Raw genomic sequence first — 12,354 nt, forward strand, 5'->3', positions numbered from 1 at the left:
GATTTGCAGGTGCGTGCGCAACCACTTGAGGGAAAACGGTCAGTATTCGACCGTTACTCCCTCTTTTTTTTCGTTCATGGTTATTCTGACGACGTAGTTTTCTTTCTATGACGCTGTCAAGTGAGGTGGCACTTCCTCCTCCCGAATCAATGACGGTATTGCGGAAGATTCAGGATATTCTCCTTTCTCAAAGGGTTCCCATGTCCATTGCTTCGGATGAGAAGTTGGAGCTTCATCACCTCATCGGGGACCCTGCAGGGTCGGTTTGAAACTGTGATGACTTCTCTGACCAAGCCAGCGCATCAACTAGTAAGTTTGCTCAAACATTCATTTGCACAGATTTGGCGAGCTGGTTGTCTTCTCATAACTAGGTTTCTCGTGTAGGTTTAATAAGGCCACAACTGGCTTATTCACAAGATCGTCTACTTAGCTCATTTTGAGGACAAGACAAGACTCTCTGAGCGGGGCTTGTAGCGGTAGTAGTGTGGGCGTTCATGAGTGCGGCAGCGATCGTGTCCTCCCCCACCCTTATGACCAAGACTAACGGTGAGAGTTAATCGGTCAAGCTGTTGACCAACCACGAGGAAGCAGTACCTCCGCTTAATCGTCGTCACTTACTGAGATCGTGGCTAGTCCTTCAACGGGGGTGCATATCAATGAACCTGCCTTCCGGGTCGAGGATGTCGCTGAGCCATCTTCAAGCGATGTCGTTTCTTCTGACCCCTCTCCCATGGTTCAGCTCACCGATAACCTAGGACTGATTCTCGTATTGGGCGATGTGCAAGGCTCGAACAGAGAAGAAGGAAGGGCAAGGGAGGTTGCCCCTACTGGGGTTGGAGTTCTTGACAACCTTGCTGATCCGTCCATGGCTCGTGTCGAGGAGAACTCACACTCTGGCTACGCGTCTTCATCGCAGCCCAAGGGGCCCGAGGCAGACGCATTAGGGTCCTACTTCGATCTCCCCCCCAAGCCTTCACCTCTAAACCCCTACCGTCACGTGAAAACTCTAACTTAGAAAGTATTAGATCCAATTGTAACACCTACGCTGATAAAATCTTCGGAGTGCTAATTCCTTTTTGCAGGATCTCATCTTTGAGTGTTCTCGAAGACCTCATTGTGATTATCGGAACTTTTTCGGTAAGAACACTAACTACCACCATTAAATCATAAATTAATATATAATATATAAATTATTTATTATTCTTTTTTTTTTATAAAAGTAATATTAATTGATTTTTAAAAATGTCATTTTTCCTTCCATAGTTGGTAGATAAAAATAACATTAAATAAGTATATATTCTTTTATAAAAACGATTTTAATCGGTTCAAGATTGAATAAATCTTGATATAAAGGAAAAAAAGATTGAACAAATCTTTATCAATAAATCTTAAAATATAATTTTTTTCCTTCACAATCTAAAAACAAAAGAACTAAGTAAAAAGTTTAATTCATGCGTTAATTAAAAAAATTGTAATTTTAGTTCAAGATCTTTAATATCTATTCCATTATAATTTATATATTATTTTAAAATTTTAGCATATGTTTTTACAATATTAAAATAAGACATATTAAACCATAAAAAATAGGGTAAATAACTGAACAGAACCAAAATATTTATTTAAATTAAAAAATATGGTCGAACTACAATAATTTATTCATTTAAATTTAAAGGGTAATTTAAGAATATTAAAATTATTTAGCTATATTGATTATTTATTTTTTTTCTAATAAATATACAAGTATATTCAAAATTTGATATATTTAATCTCGGTAATTTAAAACTTAAGAATTGTTTTTGTTTAAATTATGTAATTATAATTAAATCATGTCATAATTATTAAATTTTATAATATTTTAAGTAAGGAAATTTTAGATAACTATAATAATAAAAAATAGACAATTTAATTTTTCTTAAAATCGATTTTTTCCTTTTTTTTTTATTTCGTTATTTCTTCCTTTCCTTTTCTTCCTCCTTCATCTCTCTTCTCTGATCTCCTCCCATGTCTGTCCTTAATTTTTATTTATTTTTTCAATTTAATATTTTATTTTCTCTTTATTTATATGAATTGCAAAATTTGTTCATAGATCAATTTAACTTATTGAAATAATCTAAACATACGTTACATGTTCAAGTGTAATATCAAATTTATAATTTGAATTCTGTATTTTCTATATCATAATACACTAGAAAATTTAAACTTTATATATAAATACGCTAGAGAATTTAAACTTTATATATAGTTCATTTTTCTGAAGTTCTATTTTTCAACTCCAAACTATTATAAAAGTAAATATTTTACTTACAAAATTATAATAAATCGAACTAAACTGCAAACCAACCAAACCACAAAAATCGGTTTAGTTGTGTCAATTTGGTTATGTACCTCTACTCATTGCACTTTATTTCCGATCTAGTTAAAACCGTCATGCTATTATTTCATTGGTTTGAACTGAAAAATATAACAAAAATATAACAAATTAAATCGAAATTAAATTTATGGGTAAATTAAAATTGTAACTATTCCTCTGGGCTTTAATGCCTATAACTTTACATTTTTATTTTCGTAATTGTTTAAAAAGGATAGAACTTTACGAGCATTGACTTTCATAAAATAAATGAGAGAGATTAAGGTAATCAAAACATGAACCGTAAAACAAATTGATATAAAAATACAAAACTAAGTCAATTCTTATTAGGAAAACAAAAAACATTTAAACACACTACGTGGAAAAATAAATTATAATTTGGAATTTATTTTAATTTTACTTGGCTTTGTTATCATTTTAGTAGGAAAATATTGATGGTGATAGAAAAAAAAACATACTCCACACTTTCTCAAGAAGAAAGAAGAAAAACAATTGAATTGTCTGTGCAGTCAAGGAAAAAAAGAAAACTTCAGGAAGCACATATTAGAGAAAAAATGATTTTAGTATAGCCACACAGACTAACATATTTCAATATCTCTTTTATTAACATTATTTTTACATATATTAATGTTTGTATTCTAATATTACACAGTACAAATTTTGTACGAACCATTTTATTCTCCAAGACATGAGCTTAAAAAGATACATCGATGCAAATTTTGTGGAGCAATCAAATTTGATCATGAAACTCCAACATTTTGTTGCTTCAATAGTTAGGTATAAGTTTCTACTACGCTAATTTTTTTAAAGGTATTGTATATTGTATTTATTAGATGATTAAATTTTTATTCGTAAATACTTCTTTATTGCATAGGTACATCTTGCCGAAACTGCAATACCTGATGAGATAAAATATTTATTTATCTCACAATCTGAGGAACAAATTTTATTTAGAAAGAATATATTTGCTTATAATAGTATTTTCTCTCTCACATTATTTGGGCTAAATGTAGATAACGATCCAGCTTCTTTACATAAAGGAGTATACACATTTAGAGTAGAAGGACATATATATCATAACCTTCCAAGTCTATTACCTAAGGGGCCGTTTATTTTTTGGGAATATAGATGCCTGAAATTTCAGATGTCCGAAATTTTAAATTTCCAACATCTTCAGATGACCACGTTTGTTTCCTAGGAAAATATATAAGGATATCCGGGAATATCTGGATAACCACGTTTGTTTTGTAGGATTTATTCATGGGAATGTTTTAAATTTATATAATGTTCAAAAAATGCCCTTACGAATATTCATATAATTTATACATTAATCTAATATAATTTGCATATATATAATAGATTTTCTTAAAATTAATTTAATATTTTAGATTATTTTAGATTAATTGCGTATATGTATTAATTTTTGTATGTTATTAGGTAGAATTCATATTAATATAAGACTTTTTTTAAAAAGTAATTAATATTGATTATAAATTTCATTTTCAATTTAATATTTTTTTAAAAGTACAATTATATAATTAATATTATATGAGGTAAAATCCATTTATTATATTATCAAATTATATTCTTTTAAGAATAAAACAAATGTAAGCTGATTGTTAAAACAATGTTGTATTAAAATTATGTATTTAAGACAATAGATATTATTCATAATAATTCATTCAAAATATTAAAAGTAAATTGAGATATTATATAATTTAATTGAAGTTTGTTTTATATGTACATGTAATACATAAATATACTTTATTGTTTATTAGTCATTCAGTATATTAAATATATGAAAAATAACAAAGGGGTAAAAACGTCAACATAGAATGCCCTCGACATGGGAATCATGAAAACCCATGTTTCAAAAGGGCATCCAAATCGACTCGGATGCCTTCCAAATGGGCATCCTAGGATACCTGGATTGTTTGGTTTTATGCCCTAAACTCGTGCTTTGTAAACATAAAACAAATATTCATTCAATAAAGTTGTTATTGATAGAATTACATTAACCCAAATCCAATAAACTAACATCTGAGGTTATGTCATGTAATTGGAACAGTATATAATAGATATACAATATATATTTAATATACATCGTATATATTTGATATAAGTTGTATATATATAGAGTATATTTCAATATACAGGTGGATAATGTTCTAGTAGTAACCTAAAGGGTCTATAGTATATGGATAAGGTTGGGTACCTTATCCTGGTAACACTATGGATACGACCCACTTTTGTAATAGTTACAAATGACTTGATCCAGGTCGTTCGTGTGGAGACATGCGAGTGGGGGTATATACAATGAGTTTGTATAAGACTGGACCGCAAAATAATTAATCTTTAGCTGTAACACCGTTAGCTAATTGTAAGGGTGTTTTCATAATTTTAAGTTTAAAAAAAAAAGAAAAGAAGAAAAGGAAAGTAGAAAAGTGAGATGTGTGTGTGTGTTGTGGAGGAAGCCACGTGGAGATGAAAAACAAAAGTAAAAAAAAAAGGAAACAGAGAAGAAAACGAAAGAAAAAGAAGAGAAGGAAAAAAAAAGAAACCAAAGAAACGAAAACGAAACATAGGAAGGAGGATGAAATTGAGTGATTGGAATGAAATGGTCTATGGGTGTTGTTTTGCCTAAGAGATTTCTTGAACTTTTGTGATGGTTTCGGCTCTGTGCATGATTTCATTGTTGTAGGTCGGAGGAATCTGTAAAGTAAAGAAGAAGAAGAGAAGAAATGAAGAGGAAGAAATGGAGAGGAATAAATGGAGGGTTTCGTTGGTTGTGGTTTGGGAGGAAGAAGATGAATAATGTAGAGGAGAGAGAAAGACTATGTGTTGGGAATTAAAAAAAAAGAAAATAATTGGAAATTGAAGCAAAGGAAACATGAAGTGGGTTTTGGTTGGAAATAAATTGGAGTATAACCAATGGTTAATAACCAAATTGGAATTTGTGTATTGTGGGTCCCATTTGTAAGGAAAATGAGAGAGGAAGAGGTGTAATTGGATGGTAGAGAGAGAGTGGGGTTGTTGATTAAATTTATGGTTTAATTTGAAGAATTGTAAAGTTTAATTGGAAATTGGGTGTGAATTGAAATTTCATTGGTTATTATTTCAGGACGATCGGATATTGGAGTCGCGTACCAACCCAATTCACCTTCTTCATAGGATTTGTGAGTGGTTATTTTACTAAATATTTTAAGATATCTATTATAGAACTTCAAGAAAAAATATATATTACGTATGTTTGATTATTTCTGCTGAGAAATTGAGTTTTGATTATTTCTGCTGAGAAATTGAGTTTGTCGAGAATTTATGAATGCTTCTGAGAACATAAAAATGTTTTATCAATTTCTGAGAAACTGTTGTGTTTACTGAATATGATTAGAAAGAAATATGTTTAGAAGTGATTTGAGAAAGAAATGTTCTTAGAATGAAGAAAAAGAAGAATTTTAGAATTGTTTATAAGATTGAGAATTTTATGCAGAAATAAGTTTTCAAACCACCATATTGTTGTATCTAGGTGATTACCTGTATGCTATGTGAATGTGTTTCTATAATATACCCAGAAATAGAAGGTCTTTGAGACCATTTTACTCCGCGCGTTGGGAGAATTATTCTGCTGTGTATATTGAGATTACTTTATGCTAGTGGACCAGAAATAGAATTATTCTGCTGTGCGTATTGAGATTACTCTGCGCTAGTAGACCAGAATAGAATGTGGATATATATATGGTGTTGAGTTTCCTTAATCTGTTTTAGGTTTGAAAGAATATATTTGATATGTATTTAGAAAGTGTTTTTTTTAGAAAGTATATGAAGTTTTTCTGGAAAAGCTTATGATTTCAACTTAAAGAAGTTTGTTATAAGAGTTTAAATTTCAGTTGTTTATATGGAAGAAGTTTTATGAAATTATTTCCTTACTAAAATGCCACTCATCAAGCTTCCTAGCTCACTGTTTATCATTGTTTTCCTCCACCAGGCTGCACCCGAGTTTCATTGAGATAGCTGACCAGTTTTTGCCACTCACCGTCTCAAAATTTGCATATCATTTTGTATGTACATCTAGAATGACTCATACTGGAATAATTGTAACTTTTGGGGTTGTACAACATGTTTAGGAGTCGTGGCCGAGTAGTTATTTTTTAGATGAATTATGTTACACTTTATGTTTTATATGTTGAAGAATAATCTAAATTAGTTTTAGAAATTTAGAAAGAAGTTGACTATAGACTTGGTAGATGGTTGAGGGTCTGTGGTCGGCACGATTTGTCCTATAGTTAGTAGATGTTTAGGGCGGGTCGTGTCATTAATAGATTAATATTTCAATAGGTTGACCAGGTAACTCGATATCAATCCTAAGTCAGTTATGGATTCCTGCCTGTTAGGGCTCGTCCTTTGATTTGTATGGGTGAGAGTGACCCGAGTTGCCGACTCAATATGCCTACCATTTTGGGGACGAGATCGAGTGGGGAGCTGGAAACATAACTACACAAAATAGAATTCACTTTTTCCCAACTTCAAGGTAAGTAGATGAGTGTTCTCTTAAGTCCTGACTCTGAGACTTAAACAAGGGGTCTCACCCTCTCATTGGCCCGAGAGGGACTTTCGATTATTGGTTGGACCATAACCGAATTGTTCATTAGAGGATCAGCGGTACTTAAGCTATAAGATGTAACACAGGGGTAAAACGGTAATTTGACCCAACTGTGGTTACGAACACCGGTGAAGGATTGACTTACAGTTAATAGTCAAAATCCATGGACGCAAAATATTCTACAGTAAGAAGAGTGCAACTGTGAGTCTTTAGTGGAGTGACCGACAATTAATGAATGTTGATTAATATGGTTAATGAGTTTAATCAATTAATCTCGTATCGTTGGAGCTTCCAATCTGTAGGTCCATTAGGTCCCCTTGCTAGCTCGTAAATGATAGTTAAGAACAGTTAGTTTTGAAAAGAATTCGAATTGTTCAAATTAGTTAAAGGGAATTAAAGTTAATTGTATGAGATACAATTAATATATTGTATGTTGATACATTATAATATAAAGTTAATTTTAAATTGAATTCAAAATTATGAGAGGGATGGATATTAGAATTTGATTTTAATATAGTTGATTAATTAAATATGATTTAATTAAATTAATGTGATATATTAATTTGGTTAAATTAAATTAGATTTAATTTAATTAAATTAATAATTCTTTTTTTAATTAATTAAATTAGATTTAATTAATTATTATTTTAATTAAAATAAAAGAAAAAAATGGTGGAAAGTGGGGAGGTTTTTCCACTTCCCACCTTGGTGACTTCCCCACCACTCTTCCTCCCTTATGAAAAGGGAGGTTCTCCCCTTCTTTTCACCCCGATGCTCGGTTGTTGAGTTTCTAAAACTCCAAGGAGAAATTGTCTCTCTCGATCTCTTGGGTTCTCTTTCAATTATAGGACGGTTCTCACAAGTCGAGTTCTTAACATCTAGAGGATTGCGAGGATGACTTTTTGGTGGCGTTGGTGTCTACGTTGAAGATGTGTCTTCAAATGTAGTAGTATATCACATGTATATCAGACACACATATTGATACGAAATACTCATATCAGGCATATATCAGATTATCACATCAGTATTATATCAAACACTCTTATCAGGAGTTTATTAAATACTAATATCAACAAAATAAGTAGTATATCACACAATCATATTACTAATATATCACATATATATTAGATATACATATCAGTAGTGTATCACATGTATATCAAACATACATATTGATATGAAACACTCATATGAGGCGTATATCAGATTATCACATAAGTAGTATATCAATTACTTTTCTTAGGAATATATCAAACACTAATATTAGAAACTCATATAAATAATATATTAGACACTCATATCAGTAGTATATCACATACCTTATTCCCCTTTTTTTCATTTTTTCTATTTCTTCCCTTTGTATGTTTCACCGAAAATCATCATTCATTCTTGTTTTTTGTTTGTTTTGACTTCTTTGTTTTCCATCTATGTTGATCTTGAATTAAAACATACAAAAGAATGAAAAAATAGAACCAGATTGTCTTATATCTAAAAGAAAACTAGATGAACATAATGTCGCTACAAGTTTACGACGTGAAGTGGCCGATTTTCTTCTCGAAAGGAGAAAAATGAAGTCGCCACCACTCTTTATTTATAAGGTGTAACTGGCCACCCAAATACACAGATAAGTTGATATGCGCAAAAAAATGTAAGTTTGGGGGCTTTTGTGTATTAATAAGGTATTAGCACCCCATAACACTCGTTCAATGAACGATAATTTATTTTTCATTATTTTCAAGAAAATGACATTTTAAAAAAATTTTATTTTTATTTTTAAATGTCCCACGTTTTATTCATCATTATTCGTAAGGTAGATAATGAACAATAATTATGAGTGGCCTAAAGCTATTAAGAAAATTTTGTTTATTTGAATTTAAATTGCCACCCAAAATAAATTCATCATCTCAAGAATATTACGGAATCGACCTCTTGAATTCTCCAATCTCCATCATAAGAAATGTTTTAGGAAAAATATTAATGACAAAATTTTGATTTGTTATTTTTTTTTTTGAAATATCATAAATGCTTTTAAAAAGTCTTGGGCTTTTCAGGAAGAAATGCATTTATAAAAGATATTTTCTTAGTTAAATGTTCTTTTACGAACAAAATTTTCTTATAGGAAGATTTAAGAGAATGAGAAAAATATTTTTTTAAAAAGAAAAGATATTTATTTGCTTAAAAAATAAACATTTAAAAAAAGTGTGCAAAAACAATTCATTCTTTGCAAAATATAAGGATAAACCATATTGATTAAAATTACACAACTTCTTTAAGAATCGTATTAAAAATCAAATATTGGCCTCTCGAGATATTGATCTTTACTCTCAAGAATCCAAGAACATCGGCCTCCCAAACATTTCAACGTTCCATCGGGAAATTTTTCCTTTAGAAAAATAAATGTATTGTTGTTTTTAAAACTATTATTCGAAAGTAAATTTGTATCATTAATTATTTAGACGATAAAAGGAAAAATGTGAACATAACTAAATTAAACAAAAGAAACATGACTAAAGATTATGAACATAACTAACTTAAACAAAAAGAAAAAAAAATATTAAACGTAACTAAATTAAACAAATAGAAACATGACTAAAAATTGTGAACATAACCAAATTAAACAAAAGAAAAAAATGTGAACATAACTAAATCAAACAAATAGAAACATGACTAAAAATTACTTAATACAAAAAAAAAAAGAAAAAAAACCGTTATGATTACACCATTTACACAAAGATTCAATGTGCAAACATTTATTTTATGTCCTTAAGAAAATTCATGAAAAAAAAAGTAAATGAACAAGAGCTAATGGAATCAAAAGTTATAGATAAAAAAAACAACTTTTCTTTTTCGGATGTAAGAGACCCAAAAATAATAATAAAAAATATTAAAGATAATTTTTCGATTTAGCAACTTACCAAGATGAATATACCGTTAGAAAATTGATACTTGAATCGTGGGTATACTCCAAACATAGAATCTTGGATACTTCTTCTCTCCCTCGTGCGTGGGGCGCTCAGATGGTGGTTAATGGAATGTGAAGTGGCTGGTTTTGTTTGAGAAAATGATCTCCTCTCCCCTTAATGCGTGAGACATTCAAACAGTGATTATGAGATGTGAGGTGTCTGGGTTTGTTTTCATGACTGAAAGAAGTCCTCATCTTTACATTTAAACCTACCCCTATTTATAATATATGGATACCGTTCCTTTATTAAGGAAAAATAAAAGGAATTAATTCAACCAAATCAAAAAAGATATTTAAAAAAAAAAGAATCTCCAAATCTCGAGCAAAAAAAAGAAAGAAATATGACTAATTAAAAGCCTTATTATTTTTATCAATTTTGTTAAATCGAATTAAAAGGTTTTCCTGATAAGAAAGATTTCATTTTATTCTTTTTTTCTTAAAACAAAAACCTCCCAAATCTCGACTCAATGGAAAGAAATATGACTCATTAAAGCTTGATTTTTATACTAATCTTGTTAAATAAAATTAGAAGGTTTTCAAATAAAAAAAGATTTTTTTATTTTCCCCAAAAGATTTTATCTTGAGAACACGAGGGAATAAAAATATTTTTCTATTTTCTATTTTTTTATTACCTTTTTTTTTTATAAAACATCAAAAAGGAAAATATTTGCCATAAAAAAAAATAAAAGTTCTAGAAAAAGAATTATTAAAAACTAAAATAAAATACAAATAAATACAAATACAAATAAAAAGAATAATGAAATTGAATGTCGGACAAATTTAGGGGTCTACACATAACATCTATAGTAGCTAGTTAACTTAAATCTACCATTACAAACTAAAATTACTGTAACAAACAACGAAAAATAATACTGAGTCAAGAATTATTACTAAATAATGAAAATCACTTAAATACAAAAGGAGGATACTGAACGCCCACTGAAAGTTAAAAGGAAGATATTGGAAGCCACTGAAAGAAAGCGAAACAAAATCGAAAGGAATACAAAATGAAGTTACCAAAATAAAAGGGAGATATAGTAGATACTTACAGTTACTGAAATGGAAGAGTGGTTACACCAAAAATTATCGAAGGGAGGTTACACCAAAAAATGTAATCGAAGGGCTGGAAAATCGAAATAGAATTCGAAAGAAATCGAACCAAAAGGTGGAAATAGTAAAAACAATGAAAAAACTTGAAATCGAAAGGAAATCGTGGTAGAAAGTCAAAAGAAACTTAAAAGAAATGAATGATGAAGGCTGGAAATGCTCGAAATAAGGCTCAAAAGTGGAAGGGGAAGGAGGTAAAGCGATAGTAATTAGATGGAAATCAGAGTTAAATCAAAACATAGACTTTTTAGGACTTTCACATTTTGGACTTCTTTTTAAGTTTCCTATGCTTGGGTTTAGGCTTGCGGGCAAAATTGTCATTTAATATATAAGCATTTTTTTAAGTGTTATATTTAAAAAACATATATAGTTGCTAGTTTGCTAACTTTTTTTGTTTTGTTTTGTCATATTTGTAACGAGCTTATATATACATATGTATAAACTTTTTTTTTTTTTTGGAAAATTATCCTTTACTTTTTATAAAATATTAAGTACACTCTTTATTACCCATTTGCCAGCATGATTTGATTTTGTTAACACAAGATTTTCATGGTAAATTGGGTTTTGGGCAAAATTTGTGAACCAAATCGATTCCAAGCCCAATATTCATATAATCTAATTACATATTTTAATTGTCAAATTATCTTTAAATTTAATTTAGGGTTAATATATAATTAATCCCTAAATAAAATAGATAATGACGTGGCCGTTTATGATTCGCCCAATTTTTTTGGTTCTACAAATGCCCCCTTTTCAAAATTTATGCCAAATATAATTGTGGCTGAATTTCGAAAATATTGTGCAATCAAAAAGATGAATTTAAGTCATAATTTTGAAAAAAAAATATTAATCGTGGACCAAGATATCGTTGTAGGTCCAATTAACAATAAATTTGCACAATTTAAAATGAGACATCTGGAATTTATCCATTGAAATTTAAATTATTTTTAGAAGTTTTTTTTAACTTTGAATTTAATTTAAAAGTCAAAATATCATTCAAATTCGAATTTGGGATAAATTTGAAAATTTGAAATTTATCAAACTTCAAATTGAACGCTGGATTTATAGTTCAAATTTGAATTTTGGATCAAATTTTAAAATATGGAATTTATCCAACCCAATTTAAAAGTTGGAATATAATTCGAATTCAAATTTGAGATGAATTCAAAATTTTTTAATTTATCCAACTTTAAATTAAACGCTGGATTCATGATTCAAATTTGAATTTTTGGATCAAATTTGAAAATATGAAATTTATCCAATCCAACTTAAAAGTTGGAATATAATTCGAATTCAAATTTTGGATGAATTCAAAAT

This window comes from Momordica charantia, assembly GCF_013281855.1.
Source record: "Momordica charantia cultivar OHB3-1 chromosome 5 unlocalized genomic scaffold, Mcharantia_2.0 BLBB01000005.1, whole genome shotgun sequence".
Taxonomy (NCBI): domain Eukaryota; kingdom Viridiplantae; phylum Streptophyta; class Magnoliopsida; order Cucurbitales; family Cucurbitaceae; genus Momordica; species Momordica charantia.